Consider the following 18,467-nt stretch of genomic DNA (forward strand, 5'->3'; position numbering starts at 1 on the left):
TAGGGATTCTATGATAGCTAATAAAAGCTGACTTGAAGTGCTAATGATGTTCCACTGTACCCATCTGTACCCATGCCTCATGTACCTGAATGTCAGTGTACCTGAAATTATCCAGGGTGTTCAGGAGTGGGTAGATGGGATTAAAGAGACACAACAAGTATGTGCACATATACAGATGCACACACCACAATCTTTTCAATCTTGCTTGTTTTGAGAAATAAGGCTAAGAATATGCTTGAATGTGAATCCAGATCAAACAAGGTGATGTCTGTAAAGTCTAGCATAATTTTGTTGTCCTAAAGTAGACTTTTCTTTTTGAGAACAACCCAGGAGACACACTGATAGCAGAATTTTATTATAAGGATATTGCTGTTTGGAACTGTTTTCAAAGTCAGTTTTTGAAAGGTCATAAGACCCAAATGAATGTGCAAGTGCATAACAGAGGCTGAGTTTTTCCTTGAAGCTCATACATGTTATTTTAGAACTCTTTAAGAAATAAATCTTCTCCATATTGATTGGTTTTGAGCTTTTTACTTGAGAGGGTGTTTGGAAACAAACTTTCCTGAAACGTTTTTGTGGAGCTGAACTGGTCTAAAATAAATGCTAATAACATAATTTGTGGCTACCACTCTCGTCTGGGAAACCATGGTACCCACAATGGAATTACATTAGGTGGTAGCTGGGAATATCTTGGCACTGTAACTCTGAGACAATTTGGATTTAGAATTCCAAAGTGATCCTGTTCATGTGACTGACTTGACTGGTGTAAAGAATTAATCAACCCTTAGGAATATAATTTATACTTACTAGTGTCCTTAGCATAGTTTTTTGGTAAGTCTTATTTGCGTAAGTCATGTTAAGCACAGTAGCATTTTTGCTACAGTGCCTGATGTAGTCATGGGGCATCTGAATAAGCTGTCACTTGTGGTTGTGCAGTTCTATATGGTTTTTGCATCTGGTACATCTTCTCTGCACTAAAGAATACAAAGACAGACTTTTAAAAGTTGTTCACAACCATTCCACCCTCTAAAAGAGGAGCTACTTAATACACAAGATGTTTTCATTGTTATTTTGCTGCGCCTTACCCACAGTGTTTTTAATCATTCTCATGAATGATTTACCGTTGCCTTCCTATCGTGTTACTTTTTCGTTGTTATCTCCAGCAAGCAAAAAGGTTTCAGAGGGTTCTTTGGGGTTTAATGTGTTGTTTGTCCTAGATATGGGGCATGACTTATTCTGAAACATGTAATAAATACACAACTCCTCTCATTTCAGATTGTGTGTACAGTCGACAGATGAATGGATGACAAGGTGATGGATGAGCTCTCCGTTCTAGATGAAGCTATGGAGGGTGCAGGTGGGATCTCAAAAGTAATACGTAAATGTTTGTGAGCTCAGTCAAATCTGTGGAGATATGTCATTTTAAACCAGTGGATAATGTTCTGATGGCTTTAGATGTAATGCTTATGTCTCCAAAGATGTATACTTATTAATTTTGTTGTGGTATTTGGTGGTTTGTTGTTGTTTGTTTGTTTTTTGGTTTGTAGATACCCAGTTCTTTACATTAGTAGTACCTACTGTGACTAGAGTAGGCCTTTATTTTCCCTACCGGCTTTTCTTTCCTGGTGCACTTTGAGAGTGCTGCCACAAGGCGTTTTGATAGTTGAGTCTATCTGCTGCAAAGGTAAGTCTGTGTGAGTCTCTGTGCTCTGGAGGATATTTACTGGTACATGTTTACTAAATATTTTAATTTTACAGATAATGAACTGTGAGTATCAGTGCCTCTGCAGTTACCACAGAGACTTTCAGTGAACAGCTGAGTCGTACAGATGAAGCCTGAAATATCTTCCTTTGCAGATGACAGAGAGTCCCACCACTTCCTCTGCAGAGGGTCCTGAGCTGCTGCATTCTGGACCCTGCAAAATGTTTGGATGGGCAGAGGGGTGAACAAGTTGGCCCCTATACCTTGCCCAACAGCGTGCTAATTCTGGTGCATGGAAAGGCATATGTTGTGACATGTGGAGGCAGATTGCTCACAGCTTACTCAATTCCTGGAGCAGCAGGAAAGCAGGCAAAGTAGCGGTGGGCTGCCAAGTCACTGCCTGCTAGATAGGTTGAGAGTCAGTACAAACCTCCACATTCCCTGCTAGGGAGTAAACTGCTCAGTAATGTCTCTTATCCTAGCAGCGGTCTTAAAGAGGCAGCTCTGTAGCTTACTTTGGTTTGTGGCAGATTTGCCTAATGTTTGCCTGTATTGTGCTCCAGCTCTGTAAACAGTGTTGTGTTTGCCATATTGATTCCAACCTACATATTCCTGCTGATCGATCTTTGGAAGGTGCGATCAGTGCTGTGGAGGTTCATCTCCCTACATCTGTGGACTGTGCACAGGGCTATTGCACAAGAGGCTGTGCAATATACTCTTCCAAAAAAATCTGCTAATGAGAACAGGTGAATCAAAGGAGATTTACGAGTCATGGGTTTTGCATAGCAGGCTCTTTCATGGAGTGCTTCTTCTCAACAAATAAATAAAAATATCATATAAAATGAAGTCATGATTCTTAAGTCTTTACTTACCATCTGCTAAGCTTCACCCATTTGCACCTTAAGGAGAGGCAGGATTCTGTTCATATATCCTGCCTTGAAAATCTCTTCGTATGTCCCCAGAAGAAGCTCTTGGATTGTTTATTTTGGTTTGTCCTTTGGCTGTGGCTGGACACCTGATCATGGGTCAGACTCAAACTGGCTGAGTACCAACACAGAGCAATTTACATCTCCATGTAAGTTACTTCAGTTCATTTTGGCCATGTCTGCAGCATTTCCCAGAGCCAGTCATCTGTGCTTCAACTGATAGGGAAGCAAACTGAACTCTGCCTTGCCTGGCTGCGCTTGCCAAGAAAAGCATTAGCTAAGCAGAAACAGCTTGTAGCTGAGGGCAAAGGTGATCATGCATTAAGTATCCACAACTTGTTAGAGAAGGGATGCAGCTACAAGCAAAACGGGAAAGGGGAGGAGGCAGGCAGACAGCTGCCTGAGGTGACCCAGGAGCGCATGCCACACTGCTTGCTGAGAAAGGCTTTTTTGTCTCCCTGTGTTATGCCTAACCATTTAGGCTGAGGTGCAGAGCAAATGCAGAAACCCGCCTATAGGGCCTTGACATTTTTCTGGTCTGTGGCATTGCTTTGTTACGCTCAGAAGTTAAGCACTTACAAGGTAATGTGTTGGACTTTTGTGTATTTTTCAGCCCAGGCAAAACAGACGTATTTGTGCAGCTGGCTATGTATTTCCCCTCTCCCTTATGTGCAGGCCAGGGGATAGAGAGGGTGAGTGCTGGGGCACCATTCTAATAACAGAATTTACTGCTGAATCACAGCTGTGAGACTGAATGAAACAAATTCTTCCTCTGTATCTAGGAAGAAGCAGGGAGCAGTGGTGGGGAGACCTTTAACTACCATCTACCTCTTTAGCACTGGCTGATGCATCTGTCCGATGCGTCATGGTATTTGTATTGCTCCATTGTTCCTATTTACAGTAGTGTTTGACTGGTGTGGCCTGCATTTATTGACCATATCTTGAACACAACTAATGCAGGTCTTGCTTTAGCAGAAGTCCTGCGCTGTCCACGAGTATCCCTCAAAGACAATGGACAGCATTTCATACCAGTTTTACAAAGAATGGTCTTACCAGAGTTCTTGGACTTCTCCTGGATATGTACAATTCCTTCTTATTCTGACAAGTCCTTTTTTAATAAATTTGCTCTATAATGTCCCCCCTGCCACAGGCTAACATGGACTTCCAGTTATGACTGATTTTCTTTCCAGGCAATCTTATCTATTTCTGCATTGGCAAAATTGTGGGATTGTGGGGCTTGAGGATGCAAGACTGAACGTGTGAGATACTAGTTCTGTGTTTCCCTGAACTTTGGCAGCATTCAAAAGATTGGATTTACAGTTTGACCTCCGTATCTACCAAGTGCCTCTTTGGCAAAATAGTTTTTCTGTGTGGCACACCCTGATTTTGGATTCAGCTTGGTGGGGCTGTTCTGTGGGAAGAAGTAGCTTTCTCCTCCTGCAGTGGATTCAGGTCCAGCCAAGAGACACCTTGGGTTTTGGTATGAGCTAGAACAGTCCTTTAGCAGTCCTGGCTGCTGTTAACAAGAGGCAATTATAGGAAAAGGGAACGCCTGAAGTGTAATGCTTATTTCTTTAAGTTGGGACAAGTGAACCTGTTTGTATGACAGTAGCTTAGGTCACTGTTGGAAATTTGGGTTATGTCTACTCGAAGATCATCCCTTTGTTTGGGAGGACTGAGATAAGCTCTGTGTCTGAATGCCATTCCTGTCCTTTGCTTGAAGCTTTCCCATTTCCCATTAACTGTGGAGCTTTAAAAGTTAGACAGCAAGCCTCTTCTCTTCAGACTCTCATCTTTGTTGCTCTCATGTTCTTTCTCATTCTAGCTCCCTAAGGGGAAAACCAAATGTCATTTGCAGTTCACTGCTGTGTGCTACATTTATTGATGCAGTCTTGTTCTCTTTCAGAGCATGAACCCAGTCAACCAACTTCTTATCTGTTTGACAGGCTGTGAGTGTTGTCCTGGTGACCAGCGTAGTTGTGCTATCATCATGTACAGAAGGCAGCGAAAGAGATGCCTCGGCCTGTGGGTGTAGCTGTGCATGCAAATGATATGCCAGTAAGTCATTGGGATACGTGAAAATAAGATCCAAGTCTTGGTCTATGTGTGTGAAAGATGATCCAAAAACAAAATGGAGAAGCATGCAAAATTAATAGCTGTAAAAGAAGGAATGAGAATGTGAGTAGGAGTTGCAAATGCTCAGCTCTTCTCAGCTTCTGATCGGTATACTCATAATTTAGTGTATTTGTATTTGAGACATACTTGCCTGCCAGTCTGCTGTCTCTTTGCCTTTCTCTCTTTTTCTACCCACTCCATCTCTTAGGTTTATGGACACAAGAAAGAATAATGTTTGTAACACTTCTGAGTTAAATTTTCCGTCCAGACGCTATGCTTAGCCCATTCATACACAGAGTTCTGTACATTTACTCCAATAATTACATGAATTGATCAGACTGATTTTGTAGTGCCCTGAGACAGATTATCTCCTAGGTGCTAACAGAAAGCCCTGCTTTGAGCAGCATGCAATCCCAGTGGAAGACAAGGAACAACAGATGGAAAGGGATGGTTAAGGGAGTGTGAAGAAACGGCGAAATACCGTTACTCAGCACATAGGCAATGGTGTCAGCACACCAGCTGCCTAATGCTTGGGACAGCTTCTGCAGACTACACAGCATGTTGGGTTTTTTTGAGCTGGCTGGCTCATTTAGGTATTGGCAACTTTGAACCATTGAAGACAATGTGGAATTGGGGTAACCTAGTGAAAAACAAATCCTAGCTAGTACAGGCTATATAGAATCAGAATCTCCTGGGTCAGAAGGAACCTTTAAAGGTCATGTAGTCCAACCCCTCTGCAGTGAGCAGGGACATCCTCAACTAGATCAGGTTGCTCAGAGCCCCATCAAGCTTCCCCTTGAATATCTCCCTGGATGGGGCCTCAGCCACCTCTCTGGGCAACCTGTTCCAGTGCTCAACCACCCACATTGTAAAGAACTTTTTCCTAACAACCAATCTAAATCTGCTCTTCTCTAATTTCAAACCATTGCCCTTCATCCTATCACTACACACCTTTGTAAACAGCCCCTCTCCAGCCTTCTTGCAGGCCCTGTTGAGGTACTGCAAGGTGGCAATTTGGTCTCCCCAGAGCCTTCTCTTCTTCAGGCTGAACAACCCCAGTTCCCTCAACCTGTCCTCATAGCAGAGGTGCTCCAACCCCCAATCATTTTTGTGGCCCTCCTCTGGACCTGCTCCATCAGGTTCATGTCCTACCTGTATGGAAGCCTCCAGAACTGGACACAGTACTCCGGGTGAGGTCTCACCAGAGCAGAGTGGCAGAATCACCTCTCTCGATCTGCTGGCCATGTATCTTTTAACGCAGCCCAGGATGTGATTTGCCTTCTGGGCTGCAAGTGCACACTGCTCATGTCCAGCTTCTTGTCCACCAGCACCCCCAAGACTTTTTCCTCAGGGCTGCTTTGTATCATCTCCTCCCCTAGCCTGTATTGATAGTGAGGGTTGTTCTGACCCAGGTGCAGGGGATAAGATATGCAGGTGCAGATATGTTAGGGGATAAGAATCTTTCAGATCTTTTGAGTGAAAGACTCAAAAGAAGCTGCTGGTTTCTGTGATGGGTGGTACAGCTTTAGCATGCTGGGGTCCAAGTGGGACATGGCCCAGAGGCTTGAGAGCCTTGTGTTATGTGTGTGGTGGCATGGTGGGGTAGCCATGGTTGCTATGAGGTATATGTCTGCAGTTAATCCCTGACCCAGCTAATCTTCCAGCTAATTGAGACTTGAATAGGGTTGGTTTATTGTAAGAACTGTCCTTTCTGGACACTTACTACCAGGCATAGCTCCACAGACATCAACAGAATAGTGTGCTAGACTAAAAATCATGGCAAGGTATGCCTGATCTGCTGCCTGTCTTGTTTTGCTTATGTATCTATGCCTTTATTATTGTTATTGTCTGTGTTTGCCATCCTATTTGCTGCTCACATCTGTGTATCTCCAAACAGCCTGCATTGGAGGGGATTTTTGTAGGAAGCATTGGGAAGGGGATCTGGTGCTGCAGATCTGTCTCTTGGGAAGGCCTATAGGGTGATGCTTCAGAGCAGGCTGTGTTTCAGTATCAGTCATCAGGGAGAAGGGATATGCTTGTGAATGACATGACTCAGTCTCTATGGCAAATCTCCTGATGGGTTATGCCACATTTTCCTGCTGCAGAATCAGACTTGCTGACTGAAGAGGAGAGGTTTAAGGGTGTTGTGGCATGGACCTTCTGTCATGTAAAATTCATGCTGCTAGCAGGCAATTTTAAATAAAACATTACTGTCCCTAAAAGAGACACAAAGGCTTCATTTCTTGCTAGTGAAAAAAAAACAACAACCAAAAACTCCACCAAAACAAAACCCAAACAAAACCAAACAAACAATCCCTGCCAAAAAATTCAACCAACAAACAAAACAACAATCACCAAAAGAACAAACACCACAAAGAAAGAATGTTTACAGAATGAGGGAATTTAGAACTGTCTTGTATGTTCCAGTATGATGTGATCCTAAATCTGCTCTCATGGCAGCTTTGCACTGTGAGGGGAGCCTCAGTTCAGTTACAGAAGAGGACTCATGCTTTCTGATTAGAGGACTTGCATTTCTCACCTCTGTAACAGCTTTATCTTCTTGGGTGGCTCCATAAGCTTCAGTGACACAATGCATGGTTCTGATGGGCAACAAAGCAGACCTGCACCAGCTCTCATTACAGGACAGCTGATAACCTGGCTCCCATTACACTTCTCCTTCTGCTTTTTGTTTACCTGCCCACCTGTGCCTATTGTCCTGCACTCATTAGTACTTCTTCTGTTACGAAGATCAGACTGTTTTCCTTGGGCCGCACCTAACTCTTGTAGGTATTGTGTATAATGACATTTCTAAGGGACTTGTGAAAGTCCTGCATACCTTGAGCTAGTAAGACATGATTATGTGACCCTTCCTTTGTAACATGAGTTCTTCCTCCTTTGGGAAGCCTGATAAGTGAAGAAGAAGATATTGTCTGTTGTTACAAAACACTCTTGAGACAAATGGGAATCTGGCACCAACAACTAACTGGGTAGTTTTAGGAGGGTAAGTGAAATGGCTGGAAAGCAGCTTTTGTTACGAATGAGTGCTGTGACTAATTGCTGTCTTCAGTTCTTTTTGAAGGCAGCAAGTTTGCTGGTTTTAGCAATAAGAGAATGCATGTGTCAGTGACTGACAAAATATGGTTGTTTTTTGTATGAACCAATCCCCAGAAGAATATAGTTACAGCAAATTCTGTGTAACATCGCGTATGATGTGTTGCAGCTTAGAGGTAGCAGAAATGATCCATGGGCAAGTCTTCTGTGAGGAATGGAAAAAAATTGGGAAGTTTGGGGTATAGGAAGCTGTCTTTGTGAAGTTTATGCCAAACCACTGGTTTTCCTGGGAGCAGTGTTAGACTTGTGTCATTTAGATGATGACACAGCTTTACATGATGACACAGTGACACTTGGCTAACCCTTCAGCCAGCTTGTGTCACCCAGGCCATTCCAGCAAGTTTGCAGGATGTTTCATGTTCTTAAAACACCCCTGAGCATCCCTATATATGATTCTCCCTCGCTGCCTGACACACAGTGGCTATGCCACAAGTAAGAGGACTTAGCCTTTCCCATTAATTTGTGCTGTTTCTGGTTGTAGGAAAATGGTTTTATTGGGTGGGAGTAACCTAGACAGTACCAACAGTTAGCTCAGGGAATGCAGGCCACCTGGGATGAGAGCTTCAAGGCTTGAGATAAGTTACAAAGTTCAGATGAAAACAGCTTTTCCAAATTTGAGTGTATACAACATGTTAGTGACTTGCCAAAGAGGTGACTGGGACCCCAGGAAGGCAGCATTTCTGAGGCAGGAGCAGAGGCAAAAAAGGTGTCAGCAAGTACCAGGCCCTGACAGCAAGCTCAAACCCTCCCCTTTTGCCTATGGCAGAAGCAGCCTGTCTCCATGCTTTCATCCTCTCAGCAGCAAAACCCTTGCACAGTTTTGAAGCCAAGAGCTAGCAGTGTCTCCCAGCTGTGCAGAAGTTCTGTGCTAGTGGTGGTGTCCTGGAGAGGGGAGCAAGCATGCAGGGCTCACTGCTGGGATGACTTGCCCCAGCAAGCAGCTTTTGCTGGGGCCATTGCCAGATATGCATTCCCTAAAGGCAGGTGACTCATCAACCATTTGGCTTATCCTGTGCCCTTGCAGTTCTTATATATCTGAATATTTTCATGTGAATGGAAAGTCAGACCTGTGGGCCTGGGGGCTAGTTTCTGGCACCTCTTGTGTTGGTTGACTTTTAGAAATGTATGCTGTGGTTCATCTGCTCTAAAGTGCATGTATGTGGATGTCTGAGCTACTCATTCTGATTTCCTTCTATTCCTGATGGAGAGAATTAGGCAGTACTGGTGTGCTGCTATCTTAGATGTCTGCATTTGCTTGAGAGGAAGGGCACTGCCCATGCCTTTATCCTGGTTATAGAAGCAGTCTGGATTATCACCAGACAGACTTCTTCACGCTGGCCATGCAAGTTTAGTAAAAGAACATGAATTGCCTGTTTACTCACATGCTGGGCAAAGACTCTGGATTCCCCAGACAAGCCAGATGAAAACTGAACAGGTAAACCTGGACACAGTCCTTGCTAGGTACTGGCCATAGGGGACCTTTCACCCTTGAGGTGATCCACCTTGGCTTGGTTGTGTGACGGATATCTGTCAGGGTTGTGACCGCTAATCTGCCGAATGAGGAGCTGGTGCAGAGTTTTGTGCCTCAAATTGTTTTGTTTGCACCAAGGAGTTGAGAAAAGGTCTCAGAAAATAAATTTGAATCTCTGTACAGGTTTTCTGTTGCCAGACTTGGCTCTCCTGCTGACTTTTGTCTAGTTACTGAGATTTTGGGTTTGTCCTTTCAGCAGTTGTAAAGATTGAGGTTCAGTGGTTTCTATCATCCTTCAAACTTTGCTAGATTCCTATTTCCCATAACCTCCTGACAACATTTCTGCTCCATATCCTTGTCCCTTGTTACCTGCATCACTGTCTTGGCTTTTCGTAGTGTCTTCATGCTCTTGTCTGGTTTGGTTTGCTCACTGCTGTTTTATTGACCACCAGGGCATGCAACTTGCAAGACCTCTTGATTAAGTCTGACTTGGCCTTTGGAAAGAAAGCTTGAGATCTCAGTAACCCACCCAAAGAAGTAAAAAACCAAACCATTCCAAGCAAGACAGACAAGAAAATATGCAGTGGATTTTTCTGTGCTCTCATAAATAAAACTCAGACAATCACATGATTTCCTAAAAATAACACCCATAGTGAATGTTTTGGTAGGAATAATACTGACCTAGTTTGCATGTTGTTGACATGCGAAAAATAAGTCAGTGAGGAAAACCCAATTGCCTGATGCTGTGTTTGCATTTGCTGAACCAGATCTGAATTGAGAGGTAGTTAATTAGATCTCATATTCTGCTCTCAGCTGCTCCTCTGGAGTTTCAAGGAAGAGGGAAAGGGGGAATGCTCATTGGCAGCATAACCTACAGTGGTTGCTTGCCTTCTGTGGGGGCTGGACATGTATGTTATGCCTGTGTGGTACGGTCAGTGCAGATCTGCACGAGCACAAGTCTTTTTCTGTAGACTCAGTCCAGGATGTTCATGTCTGGAGAAAGGACAATATATCTCTTTGATAGGAGGACCTGAATTTATGTATAGGAATTTAGCTTTCTGTCTCCGTTAGGGAGGAGCATCTTGCTTTAGTCCCTGTTTGCCAACTCCTTCTCATTCTGTCTGGGGAGATGATGCTGTGGTGATGACCTAGAAGTGTCAGTGACAGCAATGACAGCAGTCATCAAGGGTTGGCATCAAGTTGGCATCCTTCACAGTGATGGAAAGCCTCAGGGACCCATGGTCACTGGTCTGGTGAGTAATATTGGTTAAAAGGAAAGGTTAGTGGATCTGGCTTACGATGGGGCCCACTAGGATCTTCCGGAAAATGAGGAATATGATCATAGCCAAAATGGATCAATAGTAGAGGCAGAAAGCAAAGGTCTCAGAGGTGTGTACTCCAGGGCTGAGCAGCCTTTCTGTCCATCTGAGCCACATACCACCATCATTACTACATGATTGCATGGCAAAGGATGTGCTTTCCATCTCTTGGAGAACTGGCTGATGGAGACATATCCTGTGTGGTTCACCAATGGGACATGGCATTGCCTCATCCAGGCCTCCCTAGCTTCCCAGGTGTGATTGATGTGCACTCTGTCTGCAGCTGGATCCCATTGTGACCAGGCTCAGCAGACCTTTCTGGATAATTTCTTCTTGGCATGATGTGAACCATCAGTCCTTGGTCCAGCATAGCCTCTCTGGTGACAGCCCAGGGGCAGGAGCTGCCTGTGAGCTGCTGAGAAAGCTGCTGTTGGCTCTGGAGGAGCAAGCAGGCCACCCTGCTGCAGGATCCTGTCCTCTACAGCTTTGGCACATCTCAGCCTCCCCGTGGAGCCATGACTGCCTGGCCTGCTGCTTGTGCTGAAATTAGGGCTGCAGTCCTTTCCAGACTCTGAAGTGAGACCAGAGGCCTTTTGGAGCCTGCTTTATGCTGACCCAGAAAAAACTGTCATGACTAAAGGATGCCATTGCTTTCTCTTGAGATTATATCCTCTTTTCCTTCCCCTCATCCCCCTCTCTCATGATAACAATTCATAAATTTCTGTCTCTAAACAGTCTCAATGCTGGGAAACGCTCTTATTCAGGCAGAGAATCTGGGGTCAGCTGTTGTAAGAATAAATCAAGCCTTCATTGGAAGCAATGGACAAGCCTTCAGCAGGATGGAGTATTTCCTGTCTGGTTTTGTTGATAATGAGCTCCAAAAGTTGACAGGCATTTTGTGGACAGCACCTATAGCTTCCTGCTGGCTAGATGCAGGCATTACTGATTCAGTGCACGACAGGGGAAGATAAATAACATGAAATACTGATGATCTTTTAACATAAGATGTGGCACACAGTAACAAAGACCTGTACCTCTGTGTTCAAGAGCATCTAATTTGTGAGATGTTACACTATGAAGACAAGGCTTAAATTTTTTCTTTCTCATTTCACACTTATAAATAACTGCTTTTACATATGACATCTAATTATTTAGTTGTGTATGCAGATTAGATAGTCATTTACATGCTGTCATCAATGACAGCAACTAATACCACTGACAGTTATTTCCAGGCACATATGGTAATGCCAAAGATTTTAAATATCAGTCAGTACCTGTCATACATATCAATATCTCCTGATCTCTTCCCTTCAAAAAATGTTAGAATGAATTAATATCACAGTGTACATCTGCTTCTTCTTGGAACTTGCTGTATCATGGCAGATCTGTTGTGTTATATATTTTGTCTAAGACTACAGTCCAGCTTGGAGTTTCTGATTTATCTGCATGTGATGGTCCCCTGAGACTGGGAAGCAAGAGGAAGAAAAATGTTAATATACATTTTAATAGTTGTATTTACGCATGCAAAGGGTGGGGGAAGGCAAGTGCACACATGAAGGACTCGGGTCCACTTGTACAAAGTGGGATCCATAGCCATTTTGATCCAGAAGGTATTTTACAGCTCTTTGACTTGCCCTTTGTGTAGACCTAAATGCTTACGAAGGGTAAAATTAATAGGAATCAGGGCTAGGGAGGGCATCATTCATCATAAAAATCAGTGCAGTCTTCTTTATCCTGGTATAAACCAGGTTTTGAGCTTGAAAGCTTGTATTTTGCTGCCATTTACCCATTTTGCCCACCTGAAGTGTGAAGACTGTGGTAACAGCCAAGGAGACCTCAGTGAACATGTAACTATTGCTGAACTTGGAAGCTCCCCATTAAAACCTTGCACAGAAAACACCACTGAAACCCATTCATTCAAAGAAACAGGCTTCAAGGCAGCTGCCTTAAAAGCCAATGATTCCATTCTCTGTCAAGATCAGCTATATTAAATTGATCTGCAGTTCGTGCCATTTTCAGACCTTGCTGACTCCAAGGCATTTGTTGTCATATAGCCATGGAGCATGCAAACAACACTCCACACCATTATTTCCTGCTCATTAAACAGATGTGTACACCTAAGAGACTAAATATTCTCTCTGAAACTAAACAAAATAGTTGCTTGTTTAAATCCTTTGTTGGAATGTGTCCTTTAATACTCTTTTATTAATTTGAGCTTCAAGAATCTCAGCTCTTGATGTGTGTGGGAGATCTGAGGTCATGACAGTACAGATAATGTGCTTGTTCAGGATTGGAAAAAGTAGTAGTTCCTTTTTTGGTTTGCTTGATATTTAGAAACATCTTTACAAATTGCCCAATTTTGGTTCCTCAAGGACCACATCTTTCTTCTTGGTGGGGAAAAACTTGCTGTGAGTGATGAACACTGGCAGAATGCTTGTGATGAAGGTGGCAGAGGAGCACTGCCAATGTGCTGTGCAGCTCTCAGGAGCTGGGTTAGTGTCTGATTCTTTATATAGCGCTTCCTCCGCTTTGCTGAGGAGTGGGAAGCAATGGAAAGATGAGCTACATCCTGATACTGGCAGCCGATGAATGCGTTACAAGGGCTCTTTCTTTTGCCTTGCCCGTATCTGTTGCCTCCCCTGCCAAGATTTGCACACCTCTTGCTTTGATGGTATTTCCTTCATTCCTGTAAGAGAAGAACAGGTCAGAAAATGTTGAAACCTCTTATGGAGCTTCCCCATCATACAGCAGTGCTGAATTTTCTAGTGCTGCATAAATGCTTTTCTGGTTTAGGAAGAAAACATGGTGATGCATTGTAAATGTTTTATCACCATGTATTTGGGAGGCCTACTTTATTCAGCCTGAACTCAAGCTAATAAAAATTTAATGCTTCTCTTTGTGCTCATGCAGAGTTCCTCCCCAGGGTATTTTTCTGAAACAGCTTCAGAGGATGATTAACTCTCTCCTAGGACCCTTTTGGGTTCCTCTTGCTGCAGCAAACCCCTCACTGTTGCTAGCTGGCTCCAGTGTCTAGGGGTTGCAAAAAACTTTCAAAACTGACCTTTTTACAGTGTGATGTGGCATCTGGATATACTGAGCTTTACCAGGGCTAGTGGCTAAACTAGCTCCCTGCTTTACTGTGGGGAGGGAACGGATCATACTCAGATTGTCCAGAAGTGAGAACAGAATTTGCTAGGTGCTGAACATTTCTGAAAATGTGATTCTTTTAGGTGTCTATACAAAAGCTGATATCTTCTCTCTCACCTCCTCTCCTAAATAACGTCTGCCATGTCAGCAATGAAGTTAACGACCCTGAGTTTTGTTACTAACATACCCTATCCTCTATAACAACTCCTTTGGCAGTGCAGGTGTGTCAGATGTTCCTGCTTTTGTTTAGCCAGAGATACCCACCATGAATGTCAAGTGGAGAAATGGCTGAGGTTTGGTCTTGAGTCTTAAACATGTCCAGCTCTTATTTGAGAGGTCTCAGGATGTCCTGGAAGCCAATCTGTAGTTAGGATTTTTAGCCTCCAGATGATGTGTGGCAGATGTGCTTCTGGAGCCATGTCAGTATGGTGGGGTGAAGGTGAAACATGGGGGACTGCAAATTATGCAATCACAGGCCTGCCTCTTGCAGCAGCAGGAAAAACATACAAATGATGTAATGTGGATTTTCAGTCCCTATCTTGGCATATGCTGATCTGTGTAGGGGAACTGCAGGCTATTTAAACACCCCCAGGGAGTGCCAGCAACCCAGAGTGATGGGAACAGGGTGTGGTGAGGCAGTTGGTGTGGGCAGGGAGGATTCTGTCTCACAGCTCAAAGGTAAGTCAGTAAATTCAGCAGCTCTGCAGCTCATGTGGCAGAGTGCTCAGGCTCTGCCAGCTCCTGAAGTAAGAGGGCTCATGATGGCAGATGAAGTTGACAAGCCACTATCCATCATATTTGAAAGGCTATGGCAGTCTGGTGAAATTCCTGCTGACTGGGAAAGGGGAAACATAGCCTCCATCTTCAAAATCCAGCTGGTGGACGGTCACAAGTGGTGTTTCTCAGGGCTCAGTGTTGGGACCACTTCTGTTTAACATCTTTATTGATGACCTTGCTGAAGACATAGAGTGTGTCATCAGCAAGCTTGCAGATGACAACAAGTTAGGTGGCAGTGTTGATCTGCACAAGGGTAGGGAGGCTCTGCAGAGGGACTTGGATAGATTGGATCAATATGCCAACGTTAATGGGATGAGCTTCAGCAAGGCTAAATGCCAGGTCCTGCACTTGGGCTGGACCTGGCTGATGCTGGTCTCTTCTCCCAGGTAATTAGTGATAGAACAAGAGGGAATGGCCTTAAGCTATGACTGGGTAGCTTTAGACTGGACATTAGGAAAAAAATTTTTCACAGAAGGAGTGGTCAGGCATTGGAAGGGAGGTGGTTGAGTCACCAACCCTCAATGTGTTCAAAGGGTGTTTAGATGTGATGCTCGGGGATATGGTTTAGGGGTGAACTTTGTAGAGCAGGGTTATTGGTTTGACTTGGTGATTCTGAGGTCTTTTCCAACCTGAGTATTTCTGTGAGAAAGGGAAAAAAAAATAAAAAAGAGAAGACCCTGGAAACTATAGGCCAGTCAGTCTCACCTCTCTGTCTGGCAAGATTGTGGAGCAGACTCTCCTTAAGGCTTTGCTAAGGCAAATGGAAAATGAAGAAGAGGTGACTGATGGTAAACAACATGGCTTCAGCAAGGGCAAATCATGGCTGGTGCATCTGGTGGCCTTTTATGATGGAGTTACAGCATTAGTGGATAAGAGAAGAACAACTAATGTCATCTACCTGGAATTGTGTAAAGCATTTGACACTGTCCCACATGACACCCTCATCACTAAACTGAAACAGCATGAACTTGAAGGATGGACCACTCACTAGATAGGGAAATGGCTGGATGCTTGTACTCAGAAAGTTGTGGTCAACGTCTCTTTGTCCAAATGGAGTGACAAGTGGCATCTCTCAGAGGTCAGTACCATGACAACTGTTGTTTAACATCTTTGTTGGTGATATGGACAGTAGGATTGAGTGCACCCTCCGCAAGTTTGTGGATAACACCAAGCTGTGTGGCCCAACTGACACAATGGGAGGAAGGGATGCCATCCAGAGGGACCTGGACAGGCTGGAGACAGGGGCCAGTGCCAACCTCATGAAATTCAACAAGGCCAAGTGCAAGGTCCTGCACCTGGATCAGGGCAATTCCAAGCACAAATGTACGCTGGGCAGAGAATGGCTTGAAAGCGGTCTTGAGGAGAAGGACTTGGGGGTGTCGGTTGATGAAAAACTCAACATGAGTCAGCAATGTCCTCCTGAAGCCCAGAAGGACAACCCAGCTGTATCCTGGGTTGCATCAGAAGAAGCATGACTAGCACGTTGAGGGAGATGATTCTCTCCATCTACTCTGCTCTCATGAGACCCCCCCTTTAGTGTACTGCATCCAGTTCTGGGGCCTCCAACACAAGAAGGACATTGAAGTGTTGGACCAGGTCCAGAGGAGGGCCACAACGATGACCAGAGGGCTGGAGCACCTCCCTTATGGGGACAGGCTGTGAGAGCTAGGGCTATTCATCCTGGAGAAGACTCCAGGGAGACCTAATAATGGCCTTCCAGTACCCGAAGGGGGCCTACAAGAAAGTTGAGGATGGACTTTGTACAGGGGCTTGTATTGATAGAAGGAGGGGTAATGGCTTTAAGCTGGAAGAGGGTACATTTAGACTGGATATTAGCAAGAAATCCTTTACAGTGAGGGTGGTGAAACACTGGAACGGGTTGCCCAGGGAAGTTATGGATGTGCCCTCCCTGGAAGTGTTCAAGGCCAGGTTGGACAGGGCCATGAGCAACCTGGGGCTAGTGGAAGGTGTCCCTGCCCATAGGAGGGATTTAGGACTAGATGACCGTGATTCATATGGTTCTATGATACAGATGTGTGTAGGAAGTTTCCTGTAAAGTTGAACCTAAATTTTTTACTGCTGGAAAGAATTGAAGAAAAAAGTATAAAGGAATCCTGTCAAACTAAGCCACATGAAGAGACTTGAATAAAATCATTTCTGGTGTGTCTGTCCAAATGGAGATGGAATATTCATAACACAAGCTTTCCAAAAAGAACCCCTCTGGATAACATCATGGATCATCTTGAAAAGAGAGATGGAGGTGGTTGAGGTAATGCATTCTTTACCACACTAGCGAACAATATCCATAATTTATTTTTTAGAAAGCTCTTTCTATCCCAATGATAGCAAGCAGCATTTAAATTGTAGCTTTCTTTTGGCAGACCTGCCTCTCTAAGCCTTCCTTGGCCAACTCTTCAGATAGCTCATAGGATTAGAAACCAAGCTGTTGGGTGGCTGCTTTTCTAGGGATATGATCAGACTGACAGCCCATTGCACTGCAGTGCTTTCTGTGGCATAAACACTTCCCTTAGCTGCTATCCAGGACTTGGGCTTTCTGAGCACTGAAGTGACAAGGGTGGACTCAGAGTAATAGGAGATAAGGCATGAAAACTACATCTGGAATATTTTTTCTTTTGTGTTTTTTGATCCCTTTGAGGCAGAGAGGCCAGGTCTCCTGTCCTTCAAACACCTCATTGGCACAGCATACTTTGCAGTTTGGCATGGGGTGCATGTTGTCTATATTGTTTATACAGAGATATGTATGGTTAGAGAACAAGGTTAGACAGTATTCCTGCTGCCCGTGGAGGACTCTGGAGGGCCTGGGCACACAGGGATTTCGTCAGCTGCCTCTCTTTGCAGCCCTGTTGATTTCCAGAGTGGCTGCTTTCCCTGATAACTTCTTGTCTGTGACAAAATTGGAAAATAACCCTCAAACCAAGGTGCACAGGGTGAGGGGATGGAGCTGACAGACTCCATTTCCTGTCTGACCTGGGTCTGTGCACCTCCTTTTCCTGTGTCCCCTACAGGTGCCAGTGCCATGCTGAGGGCTGTGCCCCCTTTGCTCCACACCAGTAATGCCAAACCAGTTGTTTGCCTCAGTGAGTGGGAATTCCCAGCTTGGTCCCTGTTCCTTCACTGAAGACTAGTCTGCTACTTCAGGAACTATTGCTTTATTCTACTCTTACCAAACAGAGAGGATATTTTTAATGCAGGGATTTTTAGGGTCACTTTGAAGATCCCTATTGCTTGTATTTCTGCAGTTCCTCCATAAAGTTATGGAGGTTGTGTGATTTCTTTCTTTCTTTATTACTACTATTGTTTTTGTCAAAAGGGGAAACATCTTCCTACAAAAGCAATTCTTGTTTTATTCTGAAAAAAGCCCAAAATAACAAAACAAAACCTAGAATAAGGTAAAATCCCCAGGAATTGGCTAAAAATGTTTCAAGAGAATGGCAAAGTAGGTTATTAATTAAGTGGAAATTCAGGTCAGTTTGGAATGGGGTCCTCACAATCAGGAGTAAAACAGAGGCAGTGCAAATTGTACATCATAGCCAAATGAGTTTTGTATCTGTATTGAGGGCAGGAGAGGAGATGGTGTTCAGTTCTTTGGGGAACTTGTTCTTAGGACTTTAGAACAGTTTCTGAGATTGCTGGGACCATGCAGCCTGTCTGTCTGTCAACCCATCTGTCTATCCTCTCCTAATAAACTGAATTCCTCCAGTTCCAGACAAATCTGGAGCAGGACAGGTCTCAATTAGCTTTTTTAAAAAATGGGATGAAAAATCAATGGCTAAGTGGAGAAGAACTACTCAGGTGAACACACTTCTTTCCCTTTTGTGGCAGCTGTGGCTATTGGGCAGCAACAACAGCTCCATATTAGCTCCAACCTGCAGCTCTTT

Source organism: Dryobates pubescens, chromosome 5 (assembly GCF_014839835.1).
Source record: "Dryobates pubescens isolate bDryPub1 chromosome 5, bDryPub1.pri, whole genome shotgun sequence".
Classification (NCBI taxonomy): domain Eukaryota; kingdom Metazoa; phylum Chordata; class Aves; order Piciformes; family Picidae; genus Dryobates; species Dryobates pubescens.